Source organism: Hemicordylus capensis, chromosome 5 (assembly GCF_027244095.1).
Source record: "Hemicordylus capensis ecotype Gifberg chromosome 5, rHemCap1.1.pri, whole genome shotgun sequence".
Taxonomy (NCBI): domain Eukaryota; kingdom Metazoa; phylum Chordata; class Lepidosauria; order Squamata; family Cordylidae; genus Hemicordylus; species Hemicordylus capensis.
This window is the reverse complement of record NC_069661.1, coordinates 69,132,577-69,146,943: the sequence shown is the minus strand read 5'-3', so window position 1 is coordinate 69,146,943 and position 14,367 is coordinate 69,132,577. Positions and strand designations below refer to the sequence as shown.

Genomic DNA, 14,367 nt, shown 5'->3' with positions numbered 1-14,367 from the left:
ATATCAACCATATCAAGTTGTGGAATATCCTTAGGAAAATGGACGTCCCAGAACATCTCATTGTTCCCATGAGAAACCTGTACACAGGACAGGAAGCCACAGTCCAGACAGAACATGGTGAAACAGACTGGTTCCAGATCGGCAAAGGAGTAAGACAAGGCTGTATACCTTCTCCTTATTTATTCAATTTATATGATGAAAATATACTGAGCGAAGCTGGATTGGAAGAAATATGAGCGTGGTTTTAAAGATGGAGGAAGCAACATCAATAACCTGTGCTACGCCGATGACACCACTCTGACAGCTGAGAATGCGGATGATCTGCAAGCTCTAGTAATGAAAGTCAAGGAGCACAGTGAAAAAATTGGATTACAATTAAATGTAAAGAAGACTAAACTAATGACAATAGGTACAGCAACCAGCCTCAGAATTGACAATGAAGACACTGAAGTGGTGGATAGCTTCTGCCTTTTAGGATCGGCCATCAACAGTAAACTATTCAGCAGTCAAGAAATACGCTGCAGACTAACACTTGGTAGGGCTGCAATGAACGCCTTGAAAAGGATATTTAGATGCAGTGACGTGTCTACACCTACAAAGATTAGAATCATTCAGACAATGGTTTCCCCCATGACATTCTATGGATGCAAAAGCTGGACTTTGAAGAAACAAAATAGAAGAAGTATTGACACATTTGAACTTTGGTGCTGGAGAAGACTTGAGGATACCATGGACAGCCAGGAAAACAAACAAATGGATCATAGAACAAATCAATCCAGAATTTTCACTCAAGACACAGATGACCAGGCTCAAACTATCATACTTTGGACACATTATGCAAGGACCCAGTTCCCTTGAGAAGTCTATAATGCTGGGGAAAGATGAAGGAAAGAGAAGAAGATGATGTCCAGCAGCAAGGTGGATGGACTCAATTACAATAGCAAGGGAATCTGAGACCACTTAAATAGCAACACCCTCAGAATGCTACACAGAGAGTGACAAACCACCTTCTCATTATTTTGCCGGGTAAACCTCTAAACTTTTTGGTTGAAAAATGGCACACTGTATAAGTCTCTCTCTCTTTCTCTCATATCTATCTATCTATCTATCTATCTATCTATCTATAATTCTCTAAGGCATACCCATGGCTAATCTCGTGTGTGACAGCTCTCATGAGAGTTTGCAAGCAGAAGCACCTGATTGAACAGTAGTTATTCCATATGCAGATAGGGAGGAGGAGCCTGTGACTGTTAAGGTCAGTTGGAATACAACTGCTACTGGTCAGAAGTTGTTCTTGATTGTAGAGGAAAGGAGTGTGTGTGTGTGTGTGTGTGTGTGTGTGTGTGTGTGTGCGCGCGCGCGCGCGCCATTCTGTGAATTAGATGAAGAAACAAGATGAGGGAGAGGGAGAAAGACAAAGGGGAAGAGCGAGTGGAAGAGAGAGAATAAGAAGGGAGGGGAAGAGTATAAGAAGGAAGAGCAAGGGATGGGCCCAAGCCTGTCAGTGGCCTGAGGGGTATGAGCAGCCATGACAGTGGCAGCAGCGAAGAAGGGTCAACTGGTGCTGCTCCTGCCAAGAGGCACCAGCAACGCTGCAGCTGCAACCAAGAGGGTTGAGGGGGATTGAGTAAAGCAATGGAGGAGTTACCGTGCGGGGGATGGAAGCAACTGGATGGAGGAGGATAAGCAGGAGTGCAGCTTAGGTGAGGGTGGAGGGATCTCTGAGGTGATGGGGGCTGTGGCAAGAGGTGAGAGGAGCAATCAAGTACTAGCACACAGATGCTCTGTGTAGGTTAAACTAGTTCATTTAATAATAAAACAGATTGTGTCCATGAGGAGGTTTGTGTGACCATCTAAAATTGTAAATGCATAGGAACTTATTCTCACTCACTCTGCAGGCCTATATCTGCCCCAAGGCAATTTTATTAGTGCTGTGTGGGGTTTTTTTTTTAACACCCTAGGTTTAAGATAAAGCAAATGCCATATTAAAATAACCATGGATCTGCCAGTTCAAGCATTTGGCTCTTCCCAAGATGAGAGCAGAGGGAAAGAAGCTTGTAAATCCAAGGCCTTCTCCTCGTTCTCTTATGGGCTGTTCCCAGATGGCAAGTTTACTTTGGAGTACCCTGGGAGTGGTGGGTGTGAGTTCACACATTGGGTGGGATTCATCTCGAAGTCCCTGAAAGGAATCAAGGAGCACTCCATACATGATTTGCATTTTTCCCTGTGCACTGGAGCTCAGCCTGAATTATCCCCGTGCTAAAAGGGGCGGGGACTGTCCCATACATTCTGGAATACTTTGAAGTACCCCAACATTAGAAGAAATTGAGGGATCATAGTGATAGAGCACCCTGAAGCCTGCAAGCTGCGCCTTTCCCTAGCTGAGTGGGTGATCACAGCCAGCTGGTCCCTGCTGGTGAGAGCAGTGGGGGTGTGGCAAGTCCAACTATAAAGCCAGGGCTGGGGCAGTAGCGCAGCAGCTGGCTGTGGCCACCTGAAGGCGGCCACCAAAGGGGGCCAGCCTTCAGGGGTGGGATTAATGGCTAGGGAGGGATGTTGGGCTTCTGGATCTATCCTCAATATACTGTTGACTGTGTTAGGTCTTGCCTTGAAATGGCTTAGCCTTTCAAGATTGTTAAATATATTGTTTCATTTTTTAATTATGATTTTATTATAACTTTATTGTGAGTTTCTTAAATTTTGTTAAGGTTTGTGCACTGCCCAGAGTTGTTGTAAATTGGGCGGTATATAAATGTAATGTAACAATAACATAACAACAGCAACAATAGAGTGGCAACTTTTTTATTTTTGGCAATTTTAAAAAAAATGCTGGGTGATCCTGCAGAACAAAAGACCACTGGCTTTGCCGAGACAGTGGTCTTCCACATGTTGATACGTGGGTGGGGGGGGATATAAAATAAAAATGAGAAAGAAAAAGAAACATTGGTAGACTTACCGTGAAGGGTTCTTTTTCAGGTATGGGGAGTGCATCCGTCACCAGATGGGTTGTCAATCACTGCATGCTCTGAGACAGGGCCAATAAGATTTGAGCACGTCCAGTACTCCCTCTGTCGAGCCCCAGCATACCCAGTTCTGGTCTAGTGGAGCGACGAATATCCCAGTGAATAGCTCTCAGCTCAGCTCGGAAAAGGAAAGATATAAGCAGCAACATAACAGAGATAAAGGAAGGTCGGAAACCAAGGTTCAGTGATAGATGAAAACTGTGTACCCTAGGAGTTGTTCCACCACCCTGAGGAAACCCCCCCCATGCATCCGTGGGTGGGCCGGATGCCCTCCCCATACCTGAAAAAGAACCCTTCACAGTAAGTCTACCAATGTTTCTTTTTCCAAGTATGGGGAGGGCATCCGTCACCAGATGGGACGTATCCAAGCTAATGCTTGGGTGGGTAGCGGATGCCTACAAGGTGACTATAGGACCTTTTGTAGAACCGTACAGCCCAAGGCCGCTTGTGGTTCATAGAATGACGGGATTTTGTATTGTTTCACAAAGGGTGACGTGGAGGACCACACCGCTGCTTTACAAATGTCTTCCACGGGAACCCGTGCCGAAAAGGCAGCCGAAGTGGATGCACTCCTAGTGGAATGCTCCATGATACCTGGCGGTACCTTCAGGTGTGAGGTTTCATACGCCAAAGAAATCGTAGCTCTCAACCAACGCGCTAAAGTATCTTTAGAGACCTTAGTACCCAGTTTAGAAGGTAAGAAAGAAACAAACAAAGAGTCCGATTTCCGAAAGGTTTTAGTTCGTCTGAGATATATACGAAGTGCCCTCCGAACGTCTAGAGTGTGCCAGATACGCTCCTTTGGATGTTTCGGATTAGGACAAAACAAGGGTAAAACAAGTTCTTGAGCCCTGTGGAAAACCGAGTTCTACATTTGGGTAGAAATGTAGGATCTAATTTCAACACAACGGCTTCCTTTTGGAAAATACAGAGTTCGTCACGCACTGAAAGAGCTGCCAACTCAGTAATTCGCCTGGCCGAGGTAACTGCGATGAGGAATAGAACTTTGAACAACAGCAAGCGTAAGGAGGCCTTCCGCAGAGGTTCGAAAGGATCCTTTGTGAGCACCTGGAGAACCTTATCTAAATTCCAGGACGGAAATCTAGAAATCGGAGATGGATTCAGGTTTGCCGCTCCTTTTAAAAAGCGTTGAACATCACGATGTAAATAGCGAGATTGTCTGTCCGATATGTCTAAAACGGAAGAAAGCGCTGAAGTTTGACGTCTCAGCGTGCTGGTGCGGAGGCCTTTGTCAATCCCTGCCTGTAAAAAGTTGAGGAACGCGGAAACACCGGCATGCAATGGGCCAAGACCCTTCTTATTAGCCCAAGAACAAAAAGTCGCCCATGACATCTGATATATTCTGCGTGTGGATTGGCGTCTTGCCGCCAAGATAGTTCATTGAACCGCCACGGAGTAACCCTTATCCTCTAGTGCCCTGCGCTCAACCTCCACGCGTGCAGGCATAGCCAACCTGGGTCCAGATGAAGGATCGGCCCCTGACTCAGTAGATCGGGTCTCGTGGGCAGCCTCCACGGTTCCTGGATCGACAGAACCAGCAGATCTGAGAACCAAGGGCGCCTTGGCCAGAATGGCGCTATCAGAATGACCTCTGCTTTTTCGGCCACTACCTTTCTGATGACCATCCGCAGGATAGTTAACGGTGGGAATGCGTAAAGCAGTACTCCCCGAGGCCACTTGGATACTAGGGCATCCACCTGCTCCGCCTGAAAGCATAGGTGTCGAGAGAAGAATCTTGGGCGCTTGTGGTTCAAGGGTGACGCAAAGAGGTCCACCGCAGGGAGACCCCATATCCGCGTGACCTGTGCGAATACTTCTGGGTGTAATGCCAACTCTCCCGGATCTAGATATTGTCTGCTTAGCCAGTCTGCTAATATGTTCGCCTGACCCGCCAGATGTTCCGCAGATATGGACTTCAGGTGAATTTCCGCCCACGAGAACAGTGCATCCGACTCGCACATCAGAGCCCTTGATCTTGTGCCCCCTTGATGATTTATGTGGGCTTTTGCCGTGACGTTGTCCGTGCGTACCAGAACATCCTGATCTTTTAAGAGACCTTGGAAACTCATCAGAGCCAGACGCACCGCCCTCAGCTCTAACCAGTTTATGTTGTGTTTGAGGTCTTCTTGACCCCAAATTCCCTGGGCCTGCTGGTTCACACAATGTGCAGCTGTGGTGAGGACGCGTTTCTCCGTGAGTTCCAAGGGAAGCCCTTGGACTGGAGTATGGCCGGTGAGGTCCACCATAGTAGTGATCCTTGGACCTTCGACGACAGCTTCATCCAGATGTTTTTCCTGTCCATAATGTTCTCCTGGTGAGGCAGGAGGAACCATTGTAGAGGCCTGGAGTGCCATCTTGACCAGGGTACACAATAGAAGCAGGCAACCATCATTCCCAGGAGTTGCGCCAGACGCATGAGCGGGACCTTCTTCTCACGTAGGCATGAGGAGACCATCTTGGAGATCTTTAACCTCCTCTCTCTCGGAAGTCGTACGACGCCTGCCTCCGAGTCGAACAGAACCCCGAGATGCACTAGAACTTGTGAAGGCTGGAGATGACTTTTTGCCGCGTTGATCAGGAAGCCGTGTTCTTGTAAGATCCGTACCGTGCAACGGACACTTTCCTCTGCTTTTGCCGCTGATTGCGCTTTTATCAAAACATCATCCAGGTACGGATATGCATGAATGCCCTGCAGCCTGGCATGGGCGATGACTGCTACCATCAGCTTCGAGAACACTCTCGGCGCTGATGAGAGGCCGAAGGGCAGGGCCGTGTACTGGTAACAATGGCCTTCGTATGCAAAACATAGATAACGACGAAATTTCGGGTGAATCAGTACGTGCAGATAGGCCTTGGACAAATCGAGCGAGGCCAACCAGTCCCCTGGGAGAACAGCTGCCTTGATGGATCTGAATGATTCCATCCTGAAGTGTCTTTTCCGCATGTACCAATTCAGCCTCTTTAAGTCCAGGACCGCCCTCCATGAGTCGTCCTTCTTTGGGATGAGGAATAGTAGGGAGAAGACCCCCTCGGAAATCTGTTGAGAGGGAACCAGTTCTATTGCCCGAATGTCCATCAGATGCTGGATGGCCCCCCGCATCAGTCTTCTCTTTGCAGGGTTTTTTGACAGGGGTGTATTGAAGAAATAATCTGGGGGAGTCCTTACAAATTCTATGCGGTACCCCTGAGAAACGGTTTGAAGGACCCAACGGTCCTTGGACGTGTCCCCCCAAACCCTGGCGAAGGCCCGCAGTCTGCCCCCTACCTGGGAGCAGTCATTGCTTATGGTTACGTCGATCCTGGCCGGCACCGAACGAATCGCCTTTTCTGCCTGCACCTCTGGATTTGGGGTTCCAGGACTGACGCCAAGACTGTCTGTACTGGTTTCCTCTAAACTCTCTAAGGTTGTCTCGAAACCCAGTTGAACCAGATCTTCCAAAGGATCTAAAGGGACGAAAGGAACTTTGAAAGGTGGTCCCACCCCGAAAGGACCTTCTCGGTTCCCCCCATCCAACTGGCATGGCTTTTTTCTTATCACGAGTTTCCTATTAGCACAGGTTCCAGTGCCTCCCCAAATAGTTTAACCCCCCGAAAAGGAGTGGCAGCCAGAGCCGATTTCGAATTTGTGTCAACATTCCAGTGCCTTAGCCATAAGCCCCTACGGACCGCAACATTAGCCGCCATGGCCCTAGAGGCGTGCTGTAGACAGTCCAGGCTCGAGTCCGCCATAAGTGCGGAAGCCCTGGCGATCTTGTTTAGACCTTGACATAGCTTGGTGAGCTCTGGTGGTACTAATTTGGCTAACTCTTTTGTCCACAGGATCGTTGCCCTTGCGAAGATGGAGTTGGTGGACGCCGCCCGGATGACAGTTGCTGATGCCTCGTGCGCCTTTTTTAGCAAGTGATCAGTCTTTTTCTCTTCTGGTGACTTGAGGAACTCCTCGCCCTCTTTGTTCACCAATGCTCCTGTCACCAATTGGGCCACTGGGGCATCGACCACGGGAACGGCTAGCATAGACATAATATCGTTAGGCAAGGTATATAACTTTTTTGGAAAATTAAGAGCGGGTTTAGAGGCCACCAGGACCCCCCACTCTGCCAACATCACTTCCTTGAACTGAGAGGGAAATGGGACTGTGGCCGGGGAGACCGAGGTAGAGGGAAAAACCTCTTGGTCCAGGCCAGCCACAGGCTGGGGGCTTGATTCGTTAGACACGTCCTTAATAGCCCTTTTGGCCTTAGATAAAAGAATTTCAAACTCATTAATCGCGAAAAGCCTTGATGTTGAGGGCCTTTCCGATGGGGCCTGCTCATCAGAGAGCTCCCCTTCCTCCTTTTCTGACTTGTCTGCATCTGAACTCGAGTCCCGTGGGCTGACAGCTCCGCCGGCAGCGACATCAGGAGTAACCCTGTGGACTTTAGAACCCCCTTGGATCCCTTGGGGTTCCCTGTTAGAGGTAGGAACCGGATCAGCTGTAGAGGCTCCAACAACAGCACGGTCCTCCTTCGCCAAACAGGTACATTTTGCATTAGGGAAGTCTATATGGGACGCCCTTCTATGATGTCTCTTTCTGGAATTCCGGGCCAGCCAGACCCGCTCACCAACGGGGATGGATTGTCTAACCGGACTGGAATCCGATGAAGAAGAGAATGAAGGACGCTTCCCCCTGCGTGGCTGGGGAACCTGAGTGGATGTGCCCCCAATCTCATGCAGCGTGGCTCCCTGCACGGAGCTGCCTGCCGTCTGAATAAGTGTGCCCCCAGATTCTTGCAACCTAGCAGCTTGCATGGGGTCATGAGTGGTAACCTGTTGTACCAGTAAAGGAGAAAACACTGCTAAGCAATGTTTTTTAACAAAAGCACTTAGCCAGGCAAGTTCTTTGGCAGATAACATTTCCCCTCCTGGTCCCACAGTGCCTGTTTGTGATTCTCCTGCCATATTACTCACTGTCAATGGGGAGACCTGCGGTAGCCCCGAGTTCTCCAAGATCGTTCCCAAGGGCGGAGAAATAGCCAATTGACTCGTCTCCCCCATGGGGGCTTGAATAACTGCCACTGATGGTGCCGAAACAGCTCCGAGCGGCTGTGAAATGGCTGCGAAAGTATCGGGCGCAGACAAAATGGCGGGCACTATTTGCGTGGGAAGAGGCGTTAGCTCTTTTCCCGGTTGTTGTTCTCTTACTGCCTTAATCTGTAGCCTTTCACTCAGAGGAGCTTTGGCCAGGGCAGTCTTCTTCTTCTTCTTCTTTGTTTTAGGATCAGCACTCTTCAAGTGTTTCGATTTCTTGAGCGCCTTAGAGTGCTCTTTGAGTTTCCGCTTTGGCTGCGTCTGCCCCGTACTTTCTGCTGCAGCACTCTGAATAACCGCCAAGCCCAAAAGACGCAGCTAAATTACTTTCCCCAGCTCCCGAGGGAACTATTGGGGACTCAGCAGCAGCAACAACAACAGGGCATCAGAGAGGGGTCCCTCCGAGAGAAAGCCTCTCAACATATCTCCCGTATGCTCGATTTCCATTGAATACGCCGTTGAAAGGAGGCAGTGAGGGAATGGAGGGCAAGGAGGGGTGGAAAAACAACAAAAGGCAGGAAGAAGCCAATACTCAACCACACAGAAGGTAAGGCGATCAGGACAAACACAACTCCTTTCCCCCCCTTGCACACAGTAGAAGGCAGATGAAGAAGGCTGAACCAGAGAAAGCAGTACTGTCCCGGAGCGAAGACAGGACCAGAACTGGGTATGCTGGGGCTCGACAGAGGGAGTACTGGACGTGCTCAAATCTTATTGGCCCTGTCTCGAAGCATGCAGTGATTGACAACCCATCTGGTGACGGATGCCCTCCCCATACTTGGAAAAAAGGATCCCGCCCACTCACCTCCATGCTTCTCCACCTGCCCGGCTGGCTTGGCCTGGCCTCTTTCCCCTAAAGAGTGAACCGGAAGTGAACCCTGTGAACCCGGTTCATCAAAAAAACTTGTGAGCATGCACAAATGTGCATGCCTTAGAGGGAACACTGTACTCAGTCCCAAAGGAGAACAGTTAATCTCCTACTAAGGAAAGAGAAAGTGGGTGGGCACCAAGATCCCTGCTTACACTGCAGGAAGAGCAGGTGCGGTATGATTTACAACATAAGAACAGCTCTACTGCATCAGGCCCAAGTCTTATCTAGTCCAGCATCTTGTTTCACACAATGGTGTACCAGGTGCCTTTGGAAAGCCAACAGGCAAGAGGTGAGGGCATGCCCTCTCTCTGGCTGTTGTTCCCCTGCAACTCGTATTGGGAGGCATCTTGTCTCTGAAGCTGGACATATAGCCACCAGTCGAGTAGTCATTGATAGACTTGTCCTCTATGAATTTGTCTAAGCTCCTTTTAAAGTCTTCCAAGCTGGTGGTCATCACCACATTTTGTGGCAGAGAATTCCATAGATTAATTAGTACTTCCTTTTGTCGGTCCTAAATTTCCTGGCCTTCGGTTTCATGGGATGACTCCTTTTCTAGTGTTGTGAGAGAGAGATTTCTCTGATCATTCTCTCTAAAGGTAAAGTGTGCCATCAAGCTGGTGTTGACTCCTGGCGACCACAGCACCCTGTGGTTGTCTTTGGTAGAATACAGGAGAGATTTACCATTGCTTCCTCCCACACAGTCTGAGATTATGCCTTTCAGCATCCTCCTATATCGCTACTGCCTGATATAGGTGTTTCTCATAGTCTGGAAACATACCAGCAGGGATTCGAACCAGCAACCTCTGGCTTGCTAATCAAGTCATTTCCCCGCTGCGCCATTAGGTGGCTCCACTGTCTCTACTCCATGCATAATTATATAGGCCTCAGTCATGTATCCCCATAGTCACCTTTTTTCCAAACTAAAAAGTCCCAGATGCTCTAGCCTTGCCTCATAAGGAAAGTGCTCCAGGGCCCTAATCATCTTGGTTGCCCTCTTCTACAGCTTTTCCAGTTCTACAATGTCCATCTTTAAGATACAGTGACCATAACTATAGTATTCCAAATGTGGCCACACCACAGATCTTTATAAGGGCATTATAATATTAGCATTTTTATTTTCAATCCCCTCCCTAATGATCCCTAGCATGGAATTTGCCTTTTTCACAGTGCCGCACACCCAGTCAACAATTTCAATGAGCTGTCCACCATGATTCCAAGATCTCTCTCCTGGTCAGTCACTGACAGCTCAGATCCCATCAGTGTATATGTGAGGAATAGGGAGGGATTTGCCCCAATATGTATCGCTTTACACTTGCTTGCATTGAAATGCATTTGCCATTTTGTCACCGTTATATATGATGGTTCCCTATTGGACACGTAGGACCATGTGCCCCAAGAGGCAGATGGAAGTCCATTTGCCTTTTCTCCCAGGAGACTATGGGCAAATCCCCACCAGCCATTTTAGGTGACTGGGAATAGGAGCGGTGAAACATTGACAAAGAAAGGGGATATTCCCAAGCTCTCTCTAAATATCTCAATATAACAGTGAAAAGCAAGAAATTCTTCAGTTGCAGAAAAGACAATTCCTCTGCAGGCTTAGAAATGGCACTACAGTGTTAATTTGGCTTTGTGGTCTGAGTGTGTACAGTGAGCAATATTTTTGGCACGGGGGCGGGGGGGAGAAAAGCACTGTGGTAATTTTAATGACACCAGTAAGATTTTTCAGTACTTCTGTGACAAAGGGACTGAAGCACAGAATATGCCATGCCATGTGAGGATTTCAATGTTCTTTATTGTACTGGGAACAAGAAATCAAATCAAACATGCTATTTTCTATTCATATTTGGGAGCTTGAAGAGGAACATAGAAAAGAGAATGACACTTAATCTCTTTCAGAATAGTGTTGAGACCAAACAACCAGCTGATAAAACTACTATTGTGTTGTAAACAAAGTTAAATCTTCATGTGTTTAATCTTTCTCTTCAACCCTAGACACACAAGCTGACATCCTGTTACTCAATTTCCCAATGAAATTAATAGGACACATTAATCATAGCTAATTTGTCCTATTAATTTCAATGAGCCTTCTGTCGAGTAATTTAGTCAGTATATCAGCCACTGTGGATTAATTCAACTACCATAAACAGGTTGTACTTCCTGAAAACAACAAAACAGTTCTATATTTGTACCAAATTACTGCAAGCCCATGAATTAAATTGTATTAACATAATAGTTAAACTAAAGTTCCTAAAGTCAATGGTAATGAGGATAATATTCACACTATATTCTTTCCTCCTCAAATACAAGGGGATTTCGCCCCTTCATTTTAAGAAACAACAGCTAAACAGAATAATTACAAAGGAATCTATTCATAGTAGAACATTCCAACACAACAGCTTTTTAACCTGCCTAGTTTCATTTTACCTGCCTACTTATTAGGAACAATTTAAAAAACAAGTTTAACTATCACACATCATCATTCATTTATTTTAATAGACTACTAGTGCAAACAGATTTAATCCATCTGCGTGTAAGGTGCATTAATTTATCTCTCCCACTCAGGCTCAAGTTGGCTGTACCATTATTGGCAGGCTGCCATGGAACCCTTTACTTCACACCAAGAAATTAACAGCATGCTGAATTATGAGGGGGCTCTTGAAGTTCAAGGACCATAAATTCATGTCACTAAGGAGATAAAACGGTCAACTTACTTTGGAGATGCTCGTTTTCCAAGCTCCTTCACAGAGGACACTGCTAATATTTTGACAACTCCCATCGGTACATCTTTGAGAATTTAGGAGGAGATCCAAAATACTGTCTTAACCATTTGCAACAGTGTTATCTGTCCAAGACGCCAATGTGCTAGCATAGTTAGTGATACAATCTGCCCAAAGCACATTAAGTCCCAGGACATGGCTGTCATTAAAAGATTACTAACAAAAAATTATGTTTTACCAAAACATTGCTTCTCTCCTACAATTAAAAACTATTGTAAGGTATTTAATATCATGAGCAAAGCCATGTCTGTGTTAATTTGCAAACTGCTAACTTATACATTTACTGGCTTAATATTTACGCACAGAAAACCTAGTTACAGGATGACCAAACACTGAAAACATAGTTGGCAATCTTCAAAATTTTCTAAACTCTGCAGTGCAATTGTAATCTGACATTTTAGAGAAGTAATTATTAGCCAGGCTTGTAAATAACAATTGTCCTGTGCTGAGTAACTATTATCTCCAAGTGATCAGGCAGGAAGGTTTTTGTTAAATGTAAAGAACTTAATGTTGTTCTTGTTTCTTTTGAGCCACAATCACTTGCACATTGTTAGGCATGCTAGTAAAAATTTCTGTGGGCTTATTTGCAAGGCTGAAATTTATTTCTTACCTTCCTTTCTTAGACACATAGATCAAAGGCAGAACTATCACATCATTGTTGTGCCAAACCTATGAGTATATTTGTGACACATCTGATACTGTGAGACATGCTACAGCATGACATGTAATATTCAGAAAACAGCAGGTTGTATCCTAAGGCATTGTTCCATAGATAGAATAACTTGCATTCACGCAATGAGGGTAAGGGGTGATTTTTGCTGATCTTCCCATTCTTCTGCAGCCAGCTACATGCACTCATGCATGGAAATTAGCTTCTGATAGTGGGCAAATTCTCCTGAATAATATGGCAAAAATCATCCCCACCTTCTGAAGACTTTTTCACAGACTACCGCTTAAGGATACAACTCAGGATGTCTAAGAATATCCAAAATTTCTGGACTGGGTCTTTATAGCAAAACTGCAAAAAGAGGATATGGCAGAGTAAGATAACTGATGCTTTATCTAAAGGGCATTGCTTACACAGGGGTTGCATGTTTTATAGTTGTCCTGAAACCATACATGAATTTATACAAAACTTTCCTAAAATAAATGGAACATACTCAGCACACTTCTCAAACCCATAGTAGAATATATCAGTTATCAGCGCCCAGGTTTCAATTGTGAAAACAAAAAGATTAAAGAACTTAGAACTGCAATGGCTATTGCCATGTAAGGATGCCTTTTTCTTTTATGCCATATTTCACATAGACAGACATCTCACAAATCTGACAGCTCTTTATAAAAAAGCAATGGGGAAAATTAAAATAAACTAACTATCCTTAAACATATCAAGGTGATTAACCTAACCCTAACCCTAACCCTAATTTTTCGAAGGGCGGTATATAAATGAATAATAATATTTGAGTATGATGAACTGAACAAGCTATTTAAAAGTTGGGCCTTAGGCTTAATTTATTGAACTGGTTTATTTAATCTAGCCATAAAAAGGTACATCTTCAGCTAAATGAAAAACTAAGCATTTTAAAACATTTATATTTATTTATAAATACAGACATTTCTGCCGCAAAAGTAATATTACTATCTAAGGTACTCCTGGGGGGTAAGGTTTTTTAAAATATTATGAAAATATTATGAAAGCCTTTGCTGGATCACTGCAAAAGTGTGAAGAGGCTCAATTTAGCCACAATTTTACAACCATTTTAATAAACACAACTGAATCCTCCTCATGATTTGACAGTTTCTGTTTTGATTTATTAAGTAGCATAACACACAGTGAGGACAAGGTCTTGACAGTTGTGTTCTCTCAAGAACAATTGTTCCTAAATTAGCCGTGTGAAATCTTTGAATACACAGGCTAGCCATATCCTTCATCCTTTCAGAACAGAATGGACGTCTCCATTTCCTCACAATTCCATGGAGTTCCTGTTTACCAAACCTATTTCTTCCCACCGAAACAACCCCACCTTTCATACAATAAAAATCTAAAGGCATTTACATTTATACAACTTCCACTGAGAATTTAACATAATCCAAGATAAACAAGAAAATGTTACCAAGAGTTTTAAGCCATTTTTAATCACTGCCAAAGCTCTCTTATACCAAAAAAAAAAAAAAAAAATTGCATTATCCTCTGTAGGCACCTGTTCAGTACTCTCACAGTCAAATTCTAACTATTTAGGGCCACTTCACACATAACCTCTTCCAAAATGTGACTGCTACTTATACATGAACTGGGAAACCATCACATGCATCAAAAGAAATGTATGTCCTTGCACGGCTTATATTATATATATATACAGTGTATCTAAAAAACTTTGCTACAATTTATGAATCCCCTATATTTAAAGCAGAAATGTGAGAATTGGACCTAATACCAACTACTAAAAAATAATGCAAGTTGATGTTTTTCAAGTGTCAGTGCTTTTCCTTAATAGAAGAATGCCAATGAAGAACTAAAAAGTTCTGTAGCCTTCAGTGTTCAGGAAAACTTCTGGTAAATTTCAGCGTTCACTAAAAAAGAGCAATATCAGAAATGACATACAGAAAG

The 14,367-nt window shown here is 45.0% G+C and overlaps 1 protein-coding gene across 5 annotated transcripts in view; it reads right to left on the bottom strand.

Annotated features, from left to right (window-relative positions):
* Nucleotides 1-14,367, bottom strand: part of RAPGEF2 (Rap guanine nucleotide exchange factor 2) — a 281,466-nt gene that overhangs the window by 212,183 nt on the left and 54,916 nt on the right. The window lies entirely within an intron of this gene.